We start from the raw sequence: 19072 nt of genomic DNA, 5'->3' as shown, positions 1-19072 counted from the left end.
TGTTATTTACTGTCTCATGTGCTTACTTACTGAGAAGCAAGGTAGTCTAAGCTGTGGCTGAGATATAGTTAAGAATGTTTGAGTTACATGGTAAAGTCCCTGTCTCAGAAATCTTACAGCTTAGTAAGGAAAATATTCAAAGAAGTGAATTTGTGGCCAGAATGTAAAAAAGTAAATAAATGAATAAATAAAGTGGTATGCGTGTGAACCAAATACTTGAGAATTATACCTCTGAGTGCAGAGATGGACTCCTTGAAGGAAACACCTTTTAAAATGAACTCTCAATCAGTAGGTAGAAAAAAAAATGTCGGGATAATATATTTTTAGAAAATTTCAGAAAAATGCAAAGAAACGGAAAAGAATTTTGATAGTATTGGAACTGAATAACGGAGCCACTTTTGTTTTTTCTCAGTTCTATAATCCTACCACAGAGGTAATTCTGACTTGTGGTTCTTCTCAGGAAGTGGGGTGTGTGTGAAAAGAGGATTTTAATTATTGTGAGAAGTTGTTTTCATTTTGCAGGGAGTTTATTCATGTGTTCACAGAGCATCGTGTATTGGACACTCTTCTAGATGTTGGAGAAAGAATGATGCAAACGTCCTAGGTTCTACATTCAGGGAGTTGATCTTCAATCTAGTAGGGAGTGACTCCGAGTAAACCAGTAAACAAGGAGATTTTTAAAACTGAAATGTTTGATGATGACAGTAGCATGAAGACAAGTCAGCAAAGTGAAAGAATAAAGGGCTAGAGGAAGGAAGCTGCTTTACCTTGCCATCGGCTGGCCTAGGTGGCTTCTCTGAACAAGTCCTATTTGAGCTAAGGCCTGCATGATGAGAAGACTGAGTGTGCCATGCTCTGGGAAGATGGCCCAGCAGGAGTGATGAGTAAAATGCAAAAGCAGAAGTGAGGTTGGCACTGAGTAAACAGGGAGGAGTCAGAGCTCAGCAGATAGAAAATGAAGCTACTGAGCTGGGTTTAAGAAAGGGCCGATCGTATAGGTTGTAGTCAAGACAAAGGGGTGTGTAATGTGAACAAATATTTGAAAAGATGTGCACATGAGTGGATTAGGGAGAGCTTTGCAATGAATGACCCATTCATTATCTGTGCTGAACACAGGACAGGAAAAAGTGTTGTTTGAAGAGAAGCAGTAATTATTTTACGGGTTAGAAGTTTTTCTCAGGAGATAAATTATTATATTTAGATAAATTACCAATAATCCAAGTTTACCTTCAGAGGTTAACTACATTTTCTTATGCTTTCGTTTTCAGTGAGTTCAAGTATAAAAAAGTGAAGAGGGTTTGACTATTATTTAAATTTTGTCAATTTAGGATTTTCAGCAAAATCGTTGTAGAACAACTGACCCAAATTGTGGCCATCAGAAAAATAGATACACAAGTGTTTGGTAATGGGAATCATTGTGAGCCTGAGTGTCTGCATGGTTATGAAGCAGAGAATATTTAAAAGATTTTTTTCCAGTCTCCATAAAGTACAGATATTCCGTTGTTTATCCTGCCCAAACCCCAACGCCTATGACCATCTTGCCCTTTGTGACATCAACCGACTCTTTTCTTATAAGTAGTAGTAACTTAGGCTTCATTTTCTATAGTAATTATAAATTTTCTCTGTTTTACTTTTATTTTCATAGGCGATCCAAACAACCCACTTATTACCTTTTTCAAAAAAAGATTTATTTATTTATGCATACAGAACTGGGGTGCAGGCCAGAAATGCAGGGGTGGTGAGAGGATTCACTAGAAACAGAATGGGGAGCAGAACAGGCCAACTGACCAAGTTGCTGAGGGGAGCAGCGGGCGGGTCAGGAGAGGTCTGCAGCGCCATGTGGGTCAACTTCGGGGCAGGGGGGGGTCAAACTCATTCTGAAGGGCTTTAGCTTCTAAGTGCTGTGCTTTAACCCGCTGCGCCACCAGAGAGGTCCCCCACTTATTACGTTTTAAATCTAAAAATCGAACAACACTTTGAAAGGGAAAGCTAAGGAGCTGAGGGCTATGATTGTGGGAGCAGATATAGCAAAGGTAAATTCCTATTTATATTGAGTAAACAATGTCTATTGGTGAGGAATCACAGTAATAAATGGCCTCCCCTTCTACTTCAGAAGTTGGAGACAACTACCGTGAATTCTTCTGGTTTGAGTTAAGACAATGAAAACTATCTGACTGGGTGTGTGCTAGAAGGAGAATGATGCGAGGGTGGAAAACACAATGGTAATTTCCCTCAGGCAGTAGACAGAATGTTGCAGACACAGAAAGCTGACTTTTAAGTGCTCCTGACAATGTTCAAATAGAAAACCATTAGGTTACTCATGTTGGGAAGTGTGGAGGGGTCCCGTTGACTTTGGTGCTCTAAACAATGCATTCCCTCCTATCATATAAATATGCATGTGGGTATGATGACTCACGCTGTTGTTGGATTATTGCAAAGTGTTGATGGTGTGTGGTTTCCAAGTGCATGTGTATGAGAGGAAAAAATGCATAAATGTCTACAATGTGTGAATATTAGAGAACACCCCTGAAACTTGAAGCCACTCCCTGACCTGATGCTTACTGTTGGTGGGCAGATCAATGAAGAAGCCAATCTATCAGCACTGTAAGAGCAGTAGGTTTTCTGCAGTAAGAGTATTGAAGTGAACTAGATTCAGAGGGAAACGTAAAAAGAGCACGTGGGCTTGGGTGTGACTCGATTCAGTTAACTGGGAACTGGTGATCAGCTTCCAGAATTGGATGCTAAAGATGCCTTCTCCAGATCCAAACAGCATCTCCTCCTGCCTTATTTGGCTTTGTTCCTCTGGCTGGCAATGCATCATGTTAGAAAAAAGTCTCTTTCAAAAGTGTTAAAGTTCCTCTTTCAGTCGATGATGTCATCATCATTCCTGTGTGCAAGCCTCTGTTACTAAATAGTACTTAGCAACACATAGTCGTTATTTTCTCCTCTTAGAGATCCTGAGCAAGTTTGTTCCGATTAAACTGAGAGATACATTTGGGGGGGGGGGGGGTAGAAGGAAAGCTGAATAAAAGGAAGTTGCTCCTGGAACAATCTCTTGGCTTATGTTACTTCAAAGAAGCAAGTAGACAACTAAATTTTTATCCTGTGACAACAGCTCTAACTTGGTTAAAAGAAATGAAATCACGTATGACTCCAAAGAAAGTGGTTTCCAAGTTATTGTGAATTATGGCCTCTTGTTTAAGTGGTAGATGCCTTCTGCTTGGCTAGTCTTGTCCTTCATGTTTCTTTGCAAAATGGGTGGGAAAAATTGGACAAAAGAAAGCTGTGCACGGGTCAGTTAGTAATGATGTTTCTAGAGTGTTTATCATTCCAGGGAGCATCTTGGATTCTCTTTTAGTTACAACCTACCTGTCTATTAAAAACCTTTTGTAAGAGTATCTGTCTTGTTAAAAGAAAAAAAAAGATATCAGTTCTTAAAGTTGTAATTTAACTTTAATTTCATATTTGGAAGAATTCTGATGTTTAACACAGGAGTTTATTTTCTGTAGATCATAGATTTTTTCAATGTATAATTATTATCCATTTTAAATGTTAACAGCCACAAGTTATTAAGCTCTCACCTATGTTTCCATAAAGTCATTCATTGTCAGTTGTACCAAGGATGCATTATAAGTCCTCAGGAAACGGAGACTTTGGGAGGTTGTTTAGAACCTTGAGCCTCATAACAGACTCAAAGGCTGCCTTTGTTTCACAGAAGCTAAGCCCATAACAAGAATAGACCCCTTAAAATAGCACCCCTATTTATACCTTGATTTTTCTAAAAAGTAGAGTGTATATTCAGCCTTTTTCTAAGAAGTACAGTGTATACTCAGCCAAGTTTGGGGGGACAGTCCTGTTACCAGGGAAGCCAACAGCACCAGAAGCAGGCGAGGTTGCAGCAGCCTGACCTTGGCCAAGGGAAACCAGTTAGCATGTGTATACATGTTGCTAGTAATCCTAGAGAAGATAATATCTTCCTTACTCACCCAGTGATTTAGTCATACATGCGACAGAGCTAATTCAGTTGACTCCTTCTATCACAGAAAGGAAATAGCCAGAGTGCTGTGGAGTATCAGCCATATGCTCTTTTTTCCAATAAATAATTCTGGGTGCCGCCTATGCGTTGGCTCTTTGGGCCCAATATGTCCTCTCCCTCAAGTCCAAGTCTAATCTAAGGAACACACACATGTAGAGTCCTCACATTTAGGGACCCTGACTAAAGTATTTACAACTTTTTCTAGGGCAGACCTATCATAATGTTCTAAGTATAAACAGACTTCAAAGTCCTTAGAAGGGGGACAATTGTGTTGCTAAGTCTGTAATTTAGACAATTTTCATGAAAAGGGAGGCCCACTTTGGCCTCTTTTATATGAATAACTTTTTTTTTTAAACTGAATTGTAAAGGCTAAATTTTTAACAGCAAAGTGCTTTTGCAGGAACATGGGAGTCCTGTAGCTGCAGGAACCGTGGATGCTGAGTCTGTAGAGGGAATTTATACTGTGCATGGAGAGCAGCGTGTGGCAAAGCTGCAGACTCCTTTCCATTGGTAATCTAGAATAACCCTGCTACAGATATACCTGTAGCAATCAAATCCTATTAAATGTGCTTGATACATTATTTTAAAATCATCACAGCTAAGAGGAGAAAAAAATAACTATGTTCAGGGACAAAGATTTAAAAAAAAATCCTTTAACTGACAAAATGAAAGTAAATACAGTTGGATTTTCATATTTTAATTCAAAAGCGAACATGCTGTGCTCTCTGAAATTCTGAGGGGAGCTGACTTTGTAGATATCATAGTCCTACAAGATTCAGGAAATGAATAAAAACAAACACCTAACAATACCGAGGGCAGAGTAACAGTGATCAGGCACAGATTTCTTTAAATGTTGTCCTCGAGCTGCATGGTAGACATGCTGTATCTTAACAATAATTAAGTCACTATTTCATACAGCTAAGAGGATTCTGACCTACAGTGAAGAGGGGTTCAGGCGGTGTAGACATGTGGTATATATGCTGTGATGGCTCTGAGTTGACTGTCAATCCAGATGTTTTGATTCAACAACACAAAAAGAAGCTCAAAAAAATACCTAATTGTCTACCTTTTGGGTTTGGATTCATCTGCCCGAACAAACCTTCAGCTTTTTTCTTTCATTGCACTCTTGTACACTTACATTATTCACTTAGTGGATGATATTCAATAGCTATTGTTCCTGCTAGACCGTATGTTTCCAGACGTGTGGTGTCTCGTTTTGCTTGTCTTCCAGCCTCCGATTTTAGGGAAGGTGGATTTCTCTCAGGTATTTAGTGATTATTTGCAGACTGGATAGGAAAGTCAACAATTAAAGGGGTAGGATGAACAGGCAAATGCTCCCAGTGAGCTGCTGGCCTAAAGCCAGAAAAGTTTGAAAAGAGAAAAGAATGTCTAACATTGTCTAAAAATACATTAATTACCGGGGAGGTCACATAAGGTCAGGTCTCATTGGTGCTCACTCACTGCTAAACCTGTGGCAGAAATATGGGCATTCACTGTGGCCAGGAGATCATTTGGACCAAAGGCACAGACTGTAAATTAAGGCTTCTAACATTACCTGCAAATGAGATTCAAATGAAGAATGTCCTATTAATGTACTTGTGTCTATAATTTAACTATGCTAACTTGCTGAATGAATTTATAAAACATACCAACACTTACAAGTCTTTCTGAAAATCTATAGGTAACTTGGCATATACCTCTCTATCCGCCTACCCATTTTTTTTATATGTACATTGCAGTCTAATACAAATACAACAGAATAAATCCAAAAGGAAGTTGGCCCAAGTCACTCTTGATTTCTCTGAGCCCCTGATGTCACTCAAGGTGTGCTCATGATCACAACTCCTTAGCAAGATACAGGGCACAGAGTTGTAAGCAAAGAACAACCTAACCGTTATAGAATATATAGAATTATCCTGTGTGTGGGCTTGACTGTTTGTCTCTAAGTCCACATGCCTTTGATGCTTACCTGGTGTAAAGTGAAGTTATGTTCTATTGCCTGGGAAGCCTCTACCCCACGAGGTACATGACAAAGGAGCTCAGATGTTAGCGGAGCTAGTCCTCAATTCCATATTTCTAGAAGTGTCTGGGCATTTATTTACCCAAACCTAACTCTTTGCGACAGTTTTCTGCAGAGAACATTGTTTCTATTGAGTCAAATAAACTTTACTAACCAAGGGAGAAAAGGAGCAGGTCAACCACTGATTCTGGGTCATTTCATTTCGAACTTCTAGCTTAGCAGTAGGCAGCCATGCCTGCACATTGGAATCATCTGAGGTGATTTAAAAATATTATTCAAAATATCAGTGCCACTCCCAGAAATTCTGATTTAATTATCTAGATACACTCTACTGGGCCAAAGTTGAGACACACTATCCTGGCCTCCTCTTTTTACTAGGGTGAACTCCTAATTACTACCTCACACACACCGCTTGTGAGTGTTTGGAGGTAATCTGTGTCATTAGAGCCCCCAAAATTTCTGAATTCACCAGTTTCTGCTCTTTATTTTAGGAGGGGAACAAGAAAGGGAAGTCAAGGTGGGGAAGTGAGGAGGCAAGATCCTTCTACAGAACCTCTGAGTTCTGCTAATTAGTGCCTCATTAGGGTTAACAAGCTACCCTTTGCGAAAGCAAACACTTTTGGAGGATTAAGCCTCATTCTCGCCTGAGTGTGAATGACTTTGATCAGTAATCTCCTGTCACCTATTTGAGGCTTTGTTACTGAAGGTCTAAGGGAGCAAGGAGAGAACTGGAAGTTCAGCCTGAAGTTTAGAGGGCAGGGTCCTCCCTCTGTGTCAGCAGTCTGGGAGCTAGAAGTGACAATTTATAGGCTTTCCTTAATGATGACATGAAAAATAAGGAAATAAATACTCTACCTGTTGCTAGGGTATGGCTTGTGAGGAGTGCTCACCTGGTCAATCATTTGTCTATTGATCTTTCCTGGTCTTTCTGTCTGCCATGAGACCCAGCATGTGCCAGCCAGTTCTACCATTTGCCAGCTGTGGGGAATCTGTGAGGAGCCTGTGTGACCCAGTCCTATGTGACCCAGTCCTACCCTTCCAGCCATCTGCCTGGCACTCCTACCCTGAGAGCTTAGGTTTTGTTGAATTAAATTGAATTGTTTCATTTGTTACTCTTTTCCCTGTGTGTGTGTGTTCCCATATGTGTTTTCACCTCTAGACAAGATGTGTGAACATCTTGAAGAAGATTTAATAATTTCTATAGCTCCAAAAGCACAGATCTTGGAACATAGTCAGTGCTCAGTAAATGTTTGTTGAACGAATTAAGGAACCACTGTCAGCATATTGATGCCTAGGTTAAGATATTAGAATTTATTCACGACGATCCTGGTCATTTCACCACATTGTTGGATGAGGCAAAGAGGGAAAAGAAACAGATATGGATATGAAAACTCCTACCATGTATTAATATGACAAAAATGTTGTTTCAAAGTTCCTTTAGAATATCACTTGAGATAAAATCTGTAAGTAATTTCAGGAAACTCTGGAGAGGTTACCAGGAATAAGAGATGCCAGCAAAAGATCTACGGAAAGCGAACCACACAATGGAATGAAAAGAATGATGAATGTAGAATATTATAGAAACCAAAAGAAAGGCACTTCAGATGTGAAACCAGTAAATAGAACAGGATTTAGGAAAATCACACCTGCTATTGGCATTTTCAAATATTTGTTTGCTTTTAGGGATAAATAAGGGCTAGTGTCATGTTTTCCAGATGCTTTTTACCTGACATGTAATAGAGTTAATATGTAGAACTGTTCAGTTTATAATACTTGAAGTAATTACTCTACAGTGCATACTTTTTAAAGATTACAAGGGGATTCAAGGCTAAATCATAACACAAAACTTTGAGGTGGCAAAAATATTTCACAATATTACATGTAATTATATTTTATAAGCACACATTGGTAATATGTCCACTTTGGCCTTCTGGTTCCAAGATTTATATTAATTTTTTAATCTTTCCTATTAAAAGACCACTGCTGTTATGTAATTCCTTCGTAATGACTGTTTGTAGTAAAAAATGTACACATCCCAGGTAGAATGTGTACAGAGATTACACATTAGAAACATAAATTCAGGATCTGAGATACAGGTAGGAGAGAGGTTTCACCTTTATTAATAGTGAGCCTCTTGTACAGTACCAATTCTCCATTCTCTGTGGCTTCATGTGAAAAAAAAAAAAGATTATAATTAATCACATGGGGAATGATTTTGTTTTATAAAGTTATGCCGAGATTATAAAATCTCAATATAACTGGAAAAAAAAGAACACAAAATTGCAAAAATATTACAGTATCAACTGTAACTATAAAATTCTGTTCAAAAGAGCCTAGAAGGAAGTAAGCTGTAACATTGCCAGGGACTATTTCTGGGAATTGGAATCACTGCTGATTTTTATAAAAATACCTTCAGTAATTTTGACTTTTCCCATAATGTATTGAGTTTGAGGAAAAAATAAATAGCGCAAACACACATACACTTTTTCCCCTCAGAGGTGGTCATCTTAAGGGTCCTAGTTAGCTCTGAGACAGAGGGTTCCCATGTTTCTGTGTCTTACTATCAAAGTTCTTCAGCAAAATCACTTCCCTAAGTGCAGCCTTTTGCCATGTGTGCATCTGCCTGATGTGCGAGGGCTGCCTTCTCAGCTCACTCACTAACTCAGAAAGGGAGCACTTGATGCAGTCTTTTTTGTTTTTGTTTTTTAAATTAGACCAGCAACCTACACATAACAGTTAGAGTAGTCTACTATCTCTGTAAGAAAGAGGAAATATTAGCCTCTGACAGTCTCCCCCAACCCCAGGACAACTAAACACCTCAGTGGTTCCCAATAACCCAAAATATGATGGTAGCTTTGTATTTTGGATGTGATTAAAATTCATTGTTTTGGGTCCTCCCTGGTGGTGCAGCGGGTTAAAGCACTGCACTAAGAAGCTTAAGCCATTTCCCCATGAGTTCGATTCCCGCCTGCCCCGGAGGTGACCACATGGCGTGGCAGAACTCTCCTGACCAGGCCCGCTGCTCCCCTCAGCAGTGTACTTCGTCCATCTGCCTGTTCTGCTTCCCACTCTGTCTCTGGTGAATACTCTCACCCTCCGCATCTCTGGCCTGTACCCCAGTTCTATATGAATAAATAAATAAATCTAATAATAAAAAAAAGATTCATTGTTTCTCTCACTTGATGGTAAGCTCCTTAAGGTTAGGAATCCCATTAGTTTCTCATCGTTGGATTCCCAGCCCTAGAATGAGCTCAGGGTCTGTGGCTCTAAGCCTATACTTCTTACTGCTTTCAGTACTCTTTCCTGAGATATCCCTCACTCAGATTCTTCACTTCGTTGAGGCCTTTGCCTACCTCTAACCCACTGAGTCCTTGACCATCCCGTTTAAAACACAGTCTTCATCCTCATTCCTTTAATTTGTTTTCTTTTACTTCATAGAACCTTTCTCCATGCCTCATATGTTTATCTTTTCCTTTATCATTATCCTTTATTTGTTTATTGCCTGTCTCCTCCAAGCAGACTATAAACTACGAGGGAAGTGACCGAGTTGTGTTCTTCATTTCCATAAACGAGAACAGAACTTAATGCAACAGATGTGCGTAAACATTTGTGAAATGAAAGAAGCTCTGTGGGAAAAGCATTTTCTCTGTGGAAGTAGGGAAGGGTGGAAAAATGGAAAGACTTAAAGAAGAAAGGATTACATAGAAAAAGAAAGAATTAGACTCCTAGAAACCTACTGCTATTTCTTTTCACATTATGCCTGGGAACTCTTGGGCCCTCCCTGGTGCTGCAGAGGGTTAAAGTACAGCACTACAAAGCTAGCTGCAGATCCCAAGCCAGGCAAGTGACCCACATGGCACACTGACCTCTCCTGTCTCACCTGCTGCTCCCCTCAGCAGTGTATTTCAGTAGATACTCTTATTCTGCGTCCCACTCTGTGTCTAAGGAATCCTCTCACCCCCACACCTCTGTACCCCAGTTCTGTATGCATAAATAAACCTTTAAAAATTAAAAAATAAACTTGGGAACTCTTATACCATATAACAGCTTCTTGTTGCCCCAGTATCTTAAAACAAAACAAAACACAAAAACCAAAAGCATCACCAATGAAGTCTGCCACAGTCCGAGATTGTAATGCCAGTTCTGGTCTGTCACAGTAGCTACTAGTTACCTAATCTGCTCCAGGGTCTAACAAGGAAAAGGATCAAGGATCACTCATATTCCCTTCACTGCTAAATTTTTTTTTCCAAAAAGATTTATTTATTTATGCATATAGAGCTGGGGTATAGGCCAGAGGTGTGGGGTGGGTGGGTGGGGAGAGTATTCACCAGAGACAGAGTGGGGAACAGGACAGGAGGATCTACTGAAATACACTGCTGAGGGGAGCAGCAGGTGAGACAGCAGAGGTCTGCTGCGCCATATGAGTCAGCTCCCTAGTGGGTTCGAACTCATACTGCAGTGGCTTCCGCCAGCTTCATAGTGTGTGCTTTAACCCATTGTACCACCAAGGAGGGCTCTCACTAGTAAAATTCTGTTTCTAAATTTAATTCTGAAATATATTTGCTTTCCATTTCCCCATTAAGCGATGCCAAAATAATTACAGTAAAGATTTAGATTCAACTTTTAAGTAAAACAACTTAAAATTGAGAAGTGCAAAAATTAATATTTTAGCTCAGTTTTAATCTTTGAAAAACATTTAAAGACAAAAGAAACTGATTTAATATTTTTTCTCATTTATGTGACTTATACATTAAGTGGCACATATTATATCTAGAATATGTTGAATTTATACTATCTCAGAATAAATATTGATATCTGGTTACTTTTAAAATTACTTGGTATGTGAAATACATATATATATATAAAGATACTTTAAGGTAAGTTCATGTAGTTCTTTATTCAGAGACTTAAATAAGTTTGAATCAGTCTATCGAAGAGTGTCCCTCTCTTGCTATGAAATCTGATGGAGATAGCATCTACTTAAAATTGATTCTTCATACAAAAGATTGCCTTCTAGCAACTTTGCCTCTTCACTAACTATATAAACATGTCTTAAAAAGCAAAGGACCGGGATTTGGGTCTAAGTTTTAACACTATCCTATGAAGGATTATTTTTATCCTGGTAGGACACAAACAGCGTTCCTAGAGCAATGATTCAAGACATTTTCATATTCTCTTTTTTTAAAAAAGCATAACTTCTTGGGATATTTTCATCTAGCTATTTTTCTTGGGGCCAAAAAGACAAATTGTAGTTGGGAGTGAGTGTGAGCTTATTGAGCTTGTAATTTGGTATGTAGGACAAGAAAGATACTCACAATTTACATTCACATGCTCACACACTCACACAGTGCCTGAAACAGTCCTATTTAAGTGAACAAGATAAATACTACTGTCTCCTTTATCTGTATTGGTAACCAGATAGTTGATATTATCTCCCAAAAAATATATTCCTTAACTGTGTTTTTATTGGGATTCATTGGTATACTTAAGATTTGATTGTTGTGAAAGATGTTAGAAACCTGTTGTTGAACATTCTTTCCTTTATCTGAAAACAGTTTTATTTCATCTAAAATGGTTTTCTGTGACTTCCCTCTCCACCTGCAAATGACCGTTTTTTTTTGTTTGTTTGTTTGCTTGTTTTAACTTATGGAGAGACTCATCACAGACCTGTGGACTATTACTACATTTCATAGAAGTAAGAGAAGCCATGATGCTCTATTGACACTGAGGGAATATTAATGTACTCTAAATAGAGAACTATTTACTTTTTATTACTATAATGGTGTTTTAAGAATTTCCACAAATTAAAATGTGGTTTGGTGCCACAGGTAGTTGATTTAATATTTTTAGCATATGAATTGGTATCTCTTACTAAGGCTTTCAAATTATATAATTTTTCAGTTATAATATCAAAGATACTAAATGGGTTAAACCAATGGCAATGAAGTTTTATATCACAATTATTCTGACTCATTTTTGAGTCTTAAATTCACCAGTTTTATGAGTTTTCTTAGTCATTTCTTCTTTTTTCTTTATCTAAAGCAAAAATAATACTTTTCCTCTCTTGTCAATTGCTAAGATGTTTATTCTACTATTTCTAACATTCAAAGATTTTCTTGTATTTCTTTGTATTCTGTTCAGTGGAGCAGAAAACATGTCTCAGTTTCAATTTTTCTTTTATTCCCAGAACTTCCCCCTCCCTTTCCTCTAGTACTGAAGTGGAAAAATAATTTCCCCTCTTGCACCATACCCAGGTTCAAAGTCCTGTTTTTCTTCACGCTGCCCCAAAAAGCAACATGAAAAAAAGAACACCAAAGCTCTTACTTGGAAATTGACATGGGAGTGAGGACAATAGAAATAAATTCCTACCACCAAGATAAGTTCTTAGCGGCTCAACAGACATGAGCCATGGAAGCCAGCCCGGCACCCAACTTTCTGGAAGATGCTTAGGTGCTCAGCTCAGAAGCCAGGCCTAGTTGTCATGGAGAATGAGAGGCAAACCGAAGAAATGAAAGCAAGTAGCAAACAATTCAGTAGGTTAAGCCAGAGACTTGGGAGTCTCCCCAGGCTGCTCCCTTCCTCATTTGCCACAGTGAGTCATTTTCCAGTCTGTCCACACCCATCATCCTTCTTCCATCACAATACCCCACACTCCCATTTACCCTCTAAGCTGCTGCCACATGCTTTTTCTGAAATACAAGCCCAAACGCCACCCGTCTCCTTTGCTGTGTAGACTTCTATTTCCTCAGAATTTTCAAAGTTGAGACTTCTTGGGTGAATACAGATCTCCTATCACTTCCTCCATTCTTTTTTCCCTCACTTCTAACAGAAAGACTGGCCGATCCATACTACATACATGCTGGTTTCTGCAGACAATCTGAATTCAACTCTGTTGCTAATTTCTACACACCTTTCAAGGCATCAGTTAAAAGAACTCCTCCAGGAAGCCTTCCCTGATTCCTCAGGGCCATCTTGAGCTGACTTCAGGACTTAAGCATTTATCCCTCAGGCAGAATTCATTCCCAGTGGAGGAATTATCCTTCAGGGTAAGGATGAGCCCTATCCATTTCGCTCTGTGCCATAGCTGGTAGTAGATGTAGTTGTTGAAATAAATGCTGAATTAGAAGAAAGGAAATCCTCATAGCTTGGAGAAGTCTAATTCACATAAAGAATGCCCATTAATTTTCTTCAACCGTGTAGGCAATTGGGTATTTTTAAATCATTAACACTGGAAGTGGCAGTATTTAATTAATGAACTTATTTGCTCTGGAAGGGAGCAGTATTATTGCAGAGTTTTGCTGCTGTAGCCAAGAGTCAAGAACTCAAGTCTATTATTAATGCCTTAGGAAGTATTTCTGTACTTTTGCACCTTTCATAATGTTTTTCCTTCTTCATGTGGTGCTTCTGCCTTCATACAATTTCACAAACATGGAGAAGAACATGGAAGCAAATCCAGCATTTTGTCCCAAACTAAGTTCAATACACAAGTGTTTTATATTAGAATAATTGAACAAGTTATTGACATTCCTTAAATCCAAAGGATATTCACCCCCCATGTCTAAAATTTTATTACATCACGTTAGTCCAGGGTTCTTACCATACAAGCCAAGTTACATCTTATGACAGTCAGTTAATTATGATTTGGGACTGTGGTTTCTTTTTGCGCCAGCAGTAATAAGACATATTTGCCTTGGGATATTCCAGTATTTCAGAAAATGACATTTTATTTTTAAAGAAAAGACTCGACTTTCTGTAAATCATACAATGCAGACTTGGGCTTTTACATTGCAAATATTGTTTATAGACTAGATGGGAAGCAGGTCTGTAAGTGTGTGTGCTTGCGTGACCATTAGTTTTACTAATGAATTCCAAAACCATAGACAGCCTGTTACTAGAGAAAGACACAACGGCAGGCTGGCAGGCTTGCAGATGTTTTTCCCGCCTGTTAGCGCACTAGGTTCAAAATCTTGTGTGGTGCATTTTAAGGCCCCATCAGATCCTCCTGTTTCTCCTGATCTGTCACCTTCAAGCTAACCTTGCAGGGCTTCCTACCAGAGTCCTATCCACAGGCCTTTTTTAAAAAAGAGCCTATTTGTGGGCCCAAGCTAATTGTTGCAAGCAGCAGAAAGTAGTGGGGGTGCGTCCCGTCTGCACTGTAGCTCGGAGGTTACAATGTAGAACGTCTGAGATGGGAGATACCACCCGGAGACTGCGGGGATGCACCTCGTCCGCGCCGCCTGGGCTGGCCCTTTGCAATTTGCGCCGGCCGGCCGGAGGCGATGACCAGCCCTTGCGGACTTTGCAGGGTTGAGGGGCGGCGGTGCGGCGGCTCTGCGCGCGGGAGGGCGGCGGGTAGCTGAGCGCCTTTCGGCCGCGCGGGATCCGGGCGCTGAGTCCGCCCCGGGCTTCCTGGTGGGGCAGGGCGCGCGGGGGAGGGGCCGCGGCGCAGCGGAAACCGGAGCTGGGCGATAAGAGGCTGCACCGCGACATGCAACAGTCTTTTCACTGCAGCTGAATGAGTAGTGGCGCTCACAATGCTCCCGTGACTAGGAACTGACAAGTTCAATTTTAAATCGCGGGCCCCTCGGAATCAGGACTCCCACAATGCCTTGGGCACCCGGTCGGCAGTCGGGCTGCCTCTGAAAAAAATGTGAGAGGTAAGTTTCCATTTTCACAGTTTCCTTGCGCGGCTCTGCATTGTCTGTGCTCTTTCGGGGCTGCCCATGGCTGAAGGAGGAAGTGAGCGCAGGCTCTCGGCGGTGGATGGTTTCTGATCTCACCGTTTAGAGCTGGAGGGACAGCGGGAGGTGGCGGCTGCAGCCGGGTCCAAGAAGCCCTTCCGCGGGCTCTGCGGACACTGTCAGCGCTGCCCTCGTACAATTTGGCGACCTAGAAAGAGAGAGAGAGAGAGAGAAAGAGAGATAGAGAGAAGCGGAATGGGGGTGGCGGCGGGGGGGGGGCGATTAAAAGAAACAGGTGCGTGGAAGTGTACTTACAAGTTAATGACCTTTTGGGGGGGAAGGTGCGAATCCTTCTCATGGCAGCCACAGCCTCACCCAAGAGATCCCACATCCCTGTCTCCGGGGCTGCCATCCAGCCCAGTTTTCATCTGGGCCAAATATGTGCACGCAAAGGTTAATTCTCTGCCTGCTATCCATAAATTACGCATGACATGTTTAGCTGGGCTTCCTTATATGGAGAGTGCTGTATTTCATTCCAGTTTGCCTTTTGCCAAGTTTACAGGGCGGAAGACGCCCTGCATGAGAGGGCTTCTTTTCTTTCTTTTCTTCTTCTCTCTCCCCCCCCCCACCCCCCACCCTCCCATCGTTTTGTAGTGCGTCACTCAAAAACTGTAGGAAAAGTAAGTATAGAGGCTCTCCGGGTGGAGCCGCGGTTGGGTGATTGAATTGCTTTCATGAAAGGTTGTAAAGAATGAGAAGTAGTTCATACTTGGCTTCTGGTTTTTAGACAAAAGCAAGGCAAATATGTAGCGCCCCCCCTCCCCCTTTTTTTTAAACGGAGCCGGAATCTGTTATTGGTAGTAATGTGTCATGTGAGAATACTTTGATTCCAGAGCCTGTAACACGAGCAGGGAGCAGGTATATGGTGGAGCTTATCCTTGCGCCTTCCCGGCACTTTACAACTCCAGGGGTGTTGCTGGAAGAGTAATCTTATTATAAGTCTCTCCCGGGCCCGAAGAATGTTCGGCTGCTGGGATTCTGTGGTGTAGTTCCGTGGCGTGTCTGCTTTAGGTTGAGTGAGAAACTGCCTGAAAGGTTATCACCACAGCTCTTAAGTTATGTGCCCACCAGCACTGACAGAAGCCATAGCAAATGGATGGTAAACTCTACTATACTCTGAGGAATTTCTCAAACAAATTAATACACTGAGAGAGAAGTCGTAATTAATGCCTTTGGATTTCCAGGCCCTCTGCAACGTGCTTTGAAATACTACACCCGTGGACACAGCGTTCCTCCCTCCTGGGCTTGAACACCGTGTCTGTTTATACACAGAGGGTATTTAGTACATAACCTTACTATACCCCTCTAAGTGATCCGGTCCGATTATCTGTGTGAGCTCCTGAGAGGCTCGGTGTTTCTTTTCTTGCTGCTGAAATAAAATATTATCGCCGAGATAAGTTAAATTGAAAGTTCAATGGCCGTAAAATTATTCCTAAGAATATTTAGTTCACTCAGAATGTAAAAATGTCTTAAACACTGAGTTATAAGCAGAGAAACTGAATTAAGTTGTTTTGTGGCCAGAGAAAGCACATTGCTGTCATTGTATCTTTGTTTTCTTAAAGTTGTGGGTAACTACAGCTCAAAACTGTTCGGAAACAGTCCTCCAGTTGTCTGTTTGCTTGGGGGGTGACATTTTCTTGGATTACTGTATTGTGAGGCCTTCTTTTAAATTGTAGACATCCTTTTTTTAAAAGTTCCATTTGTTTAATTGGGGGGGGGGGTGTGCCTCACCATGGACTAAAGAGTTGCCTTTTGTGTTTTAGGGAACTGGTTGGGTCAGCATCAGAAACCTGTTCATCCATCCCTGTATAATTACAGTGTCACTTAAGACATAATAATCAGGTTTTATTATTACTAAGAAACTCAGAAAACCTCACATGTGCCTAGCTGAATGTTTTTCTCTCATGTAACTAAAGAGCAAATCTGTGTGCAGATATATAGCTAGTGTGATATTCTGTGCAGTGGTGCCAACAGAAAATCCAAAATGTTTTATGGTTTGAGATATTATTGCTTGTGTTTACATTTCCACATTTGAGGCAAACTTAGACTCCAAGTTGAATTCATTAAATTTTGATTCCAACATTCTGTTCTTCCTCTGGGCACAGAATTCCTATGAAATGAAACACTGGGTTCTGTTCCAGAACAAGAACAGAATATCCCAAGCTTTCTCTTGGGGGGGGGGGGGGATGGTAAAGTAATAGTGTATTTCTCTTTGAGGGGTGTGGTATTTATTTTATAAATTGTTCAATCTCCATTAGAAGCCAAAAAAAAAATTGCCCTTGCATTTATCATTGTTGCCTTATATTAGGCCTCTAGCCACCATATCTATTTATGGAAACAGAGTAGCCTTGCTGTATCTTCTGGCTCTCTGCTTGGTGAAAGAAGATGTGCATGCAGATTGGAGATATCACAAATCTTGCTTAGAAGAAGCAGAAAAGTATATGATTGGGGGTTCTTACAGTCTAAATAAAAGACATTAGAATGAGCAGGAGATGTGAAGGTTAGGGACAGGGAGGACGTGAAATGTAATATTTGACTCAATGTAAATATCTTTAAGAGCAATGTGGATCATAGAGGATATTCCATAGGGTGATTTGGAAGTGTGTTACTTCTTAGGGTAAAAACTCGTATTTTTGGAACTCGAGGATGTACTTTTTTAGAACAGTAGCCACTAGCCACATGTGGCCATTGAGCTCTTGAAGTGTGGCTCTTCCAGAGTGAGATCTGCTCTGAGAGTAAATACTGATTTAGAAAACCTTGTGAGAAGAAAAGAGTGTAAAACATCTGATATTTTTATATTTTAAATTAATTTTATATGTTTCTTACATTTTATATTTGTTACTTTAGATTTTATAGTTAGCTGTTTATGTTGAAATGACTTATTTTTGAATATATTGATATCAGAATATATTATTAGATTGATTTCACCTGGATTTTGTTTTTTTACATCTCTAAATGTGGCTACTAGGAAATGTAAAATAACAAATGTGGCTTTCATTAAACTTCTGTTGAACAGTACTGTCGTAGAATGAAGCAAGAAAGCAGTATGCTGGGAGAATGCTCAAAGAGTTTGCTGGTCAAAACACAATAGCTTGGACTTACATTTTTATAAGCAAAAGAAGTTTATTTTGCATAATAATACTTGTGTTTTCTTATCCTTTGTAACTAAAATTTTAGAAAACATACCACCTAACATCTATTTTTATTTCCTCAAAACTACTATTTAGTTCAGAGATTTAATGGCAAGGTAGTAATAACAGAGAAAAGACTTGTAATTAGGGGATGAGTCTTAACACCTCTCAAAGGCCAGAATAGAGTATGATTGCTACTTAGGAACGTTTGGGAGACACTATAGTTATCATTGTCCTGAAGTTACCAAACATAAGCGAGTCACTGAAATTTATTTTAAAATAGAGTTTTCAGTAAATAGCAATTATCTTCAAATGCTTAATATGTATTTTCCTTTGCAGGGGCTTTCCTTTCTTGGAAAATAAAAGCACCAAATAAATCCAAACAAACTCTTTCTCAAGTGTTAATCAAAGTTTAACTAATTCACAAGAAGGAAAAATTTTCACCTGTAGGGATAAAAGATATGAGGAAGGAAAAGAAAGGAAAGGAAAGGGAAAATAAATTTCGGCTGGAGTCCTATAGGCTCTAAAGAATTCCTATACACGGAGACATTGTCTTTCTAACTTGCACACATTCTTGAGAAAGCATCTGACTGGTAAACAAAGCACAATGGCATAGGTCCTGGAAACATTCCTTTCAGATATTTTCATAACTGAAGTACATTTTGCCACGCACAGTGAGTGTGAAGCTGACAAAATGCTGTTCTTTTCTATCCATAAAAAGTATGCTTGCTTCTATTTCCTTGAAGGATGCCAAAGATAGAAACCAGGATGGCTTCAGTGGGTTCTGCACTCCACCTAGAAGCCCCCAGGGTTGCCCTTGGGTCCCACCTTGAATCAGGGCCCACCACCTGCAGCCGCAGTGTTGACCTCCTGTGGAGCGGGAGGTTCCCCCAGATTGAGGTCCACCTTGTGTGTTGTTTTTGATGAGTCATGTAGCATGTTGGTAATGGTTGGAGATTGATTGATTCCAATGCACAGGATTCAGGAAGTGCTATTAACATATGGCATTAAATGTCTCTTGACATATTTTGTCATTTCCAATCTGAGAGGAAAATTAGCGCTCATGTAGTGTTTTTCACATTATGAAAAATACACATTTATATAAGCATTCAAGTTCTATTGTTGGAAGACCTCTAGGTAATGT

At 40.1% G+C, this 19072-nt stretch overlaps 1 protein-coding gene across 6 annotated transcripts in view; it reads left to right on the top strand.

Annotated features, from left to right (window-relative positions):
• The first annotated feature begins 14570 nt into the window (after positions 1–14570).
• Positions 14571–19072, top strand: part of MBNL1 (muscleblind-like splicing regulator 1) — a 166007-nt gene continuing 161505 nt past the window's right edge. For 2 of the 6 annotated variants that reach the window (XM_012724871.1, XM_012724865.1), the window contains exon 1: positions 14571–14713. The gene's annotated coding sequence lies outside the window, so the exon portion shown is untranslated. The remainder of the gene's footprint in view (positions 14714–19072) is intronic. The other 4 variants (XM_004682337.2, XM_012724867.1, XM_012724875.1 and 1 more) reach the window with 3 other exon arrangements.

Source organism: Condylura cristata, unplaced genomic scaffold (assembly GCF_000260355.1).
Source record: "Condylura cristata isolate star-nosed mole 26May11 unplaced genomic scaffold, ConCri1.0 scaffold00014, whole genome shotgun sequence".
In the NCBI taxonomy this organism is placed as follows: Eukaryota; Metazoa; Chordata; class Mammalia; order Eulipotyphla; family Talpidae; genus Condylura; species Condylura cristata.
The sequence above is the reverse complement of the archived record's forward strand: the minus strand, read 5'-3'. Positions and strand labels throughout refer to the sequence as shown.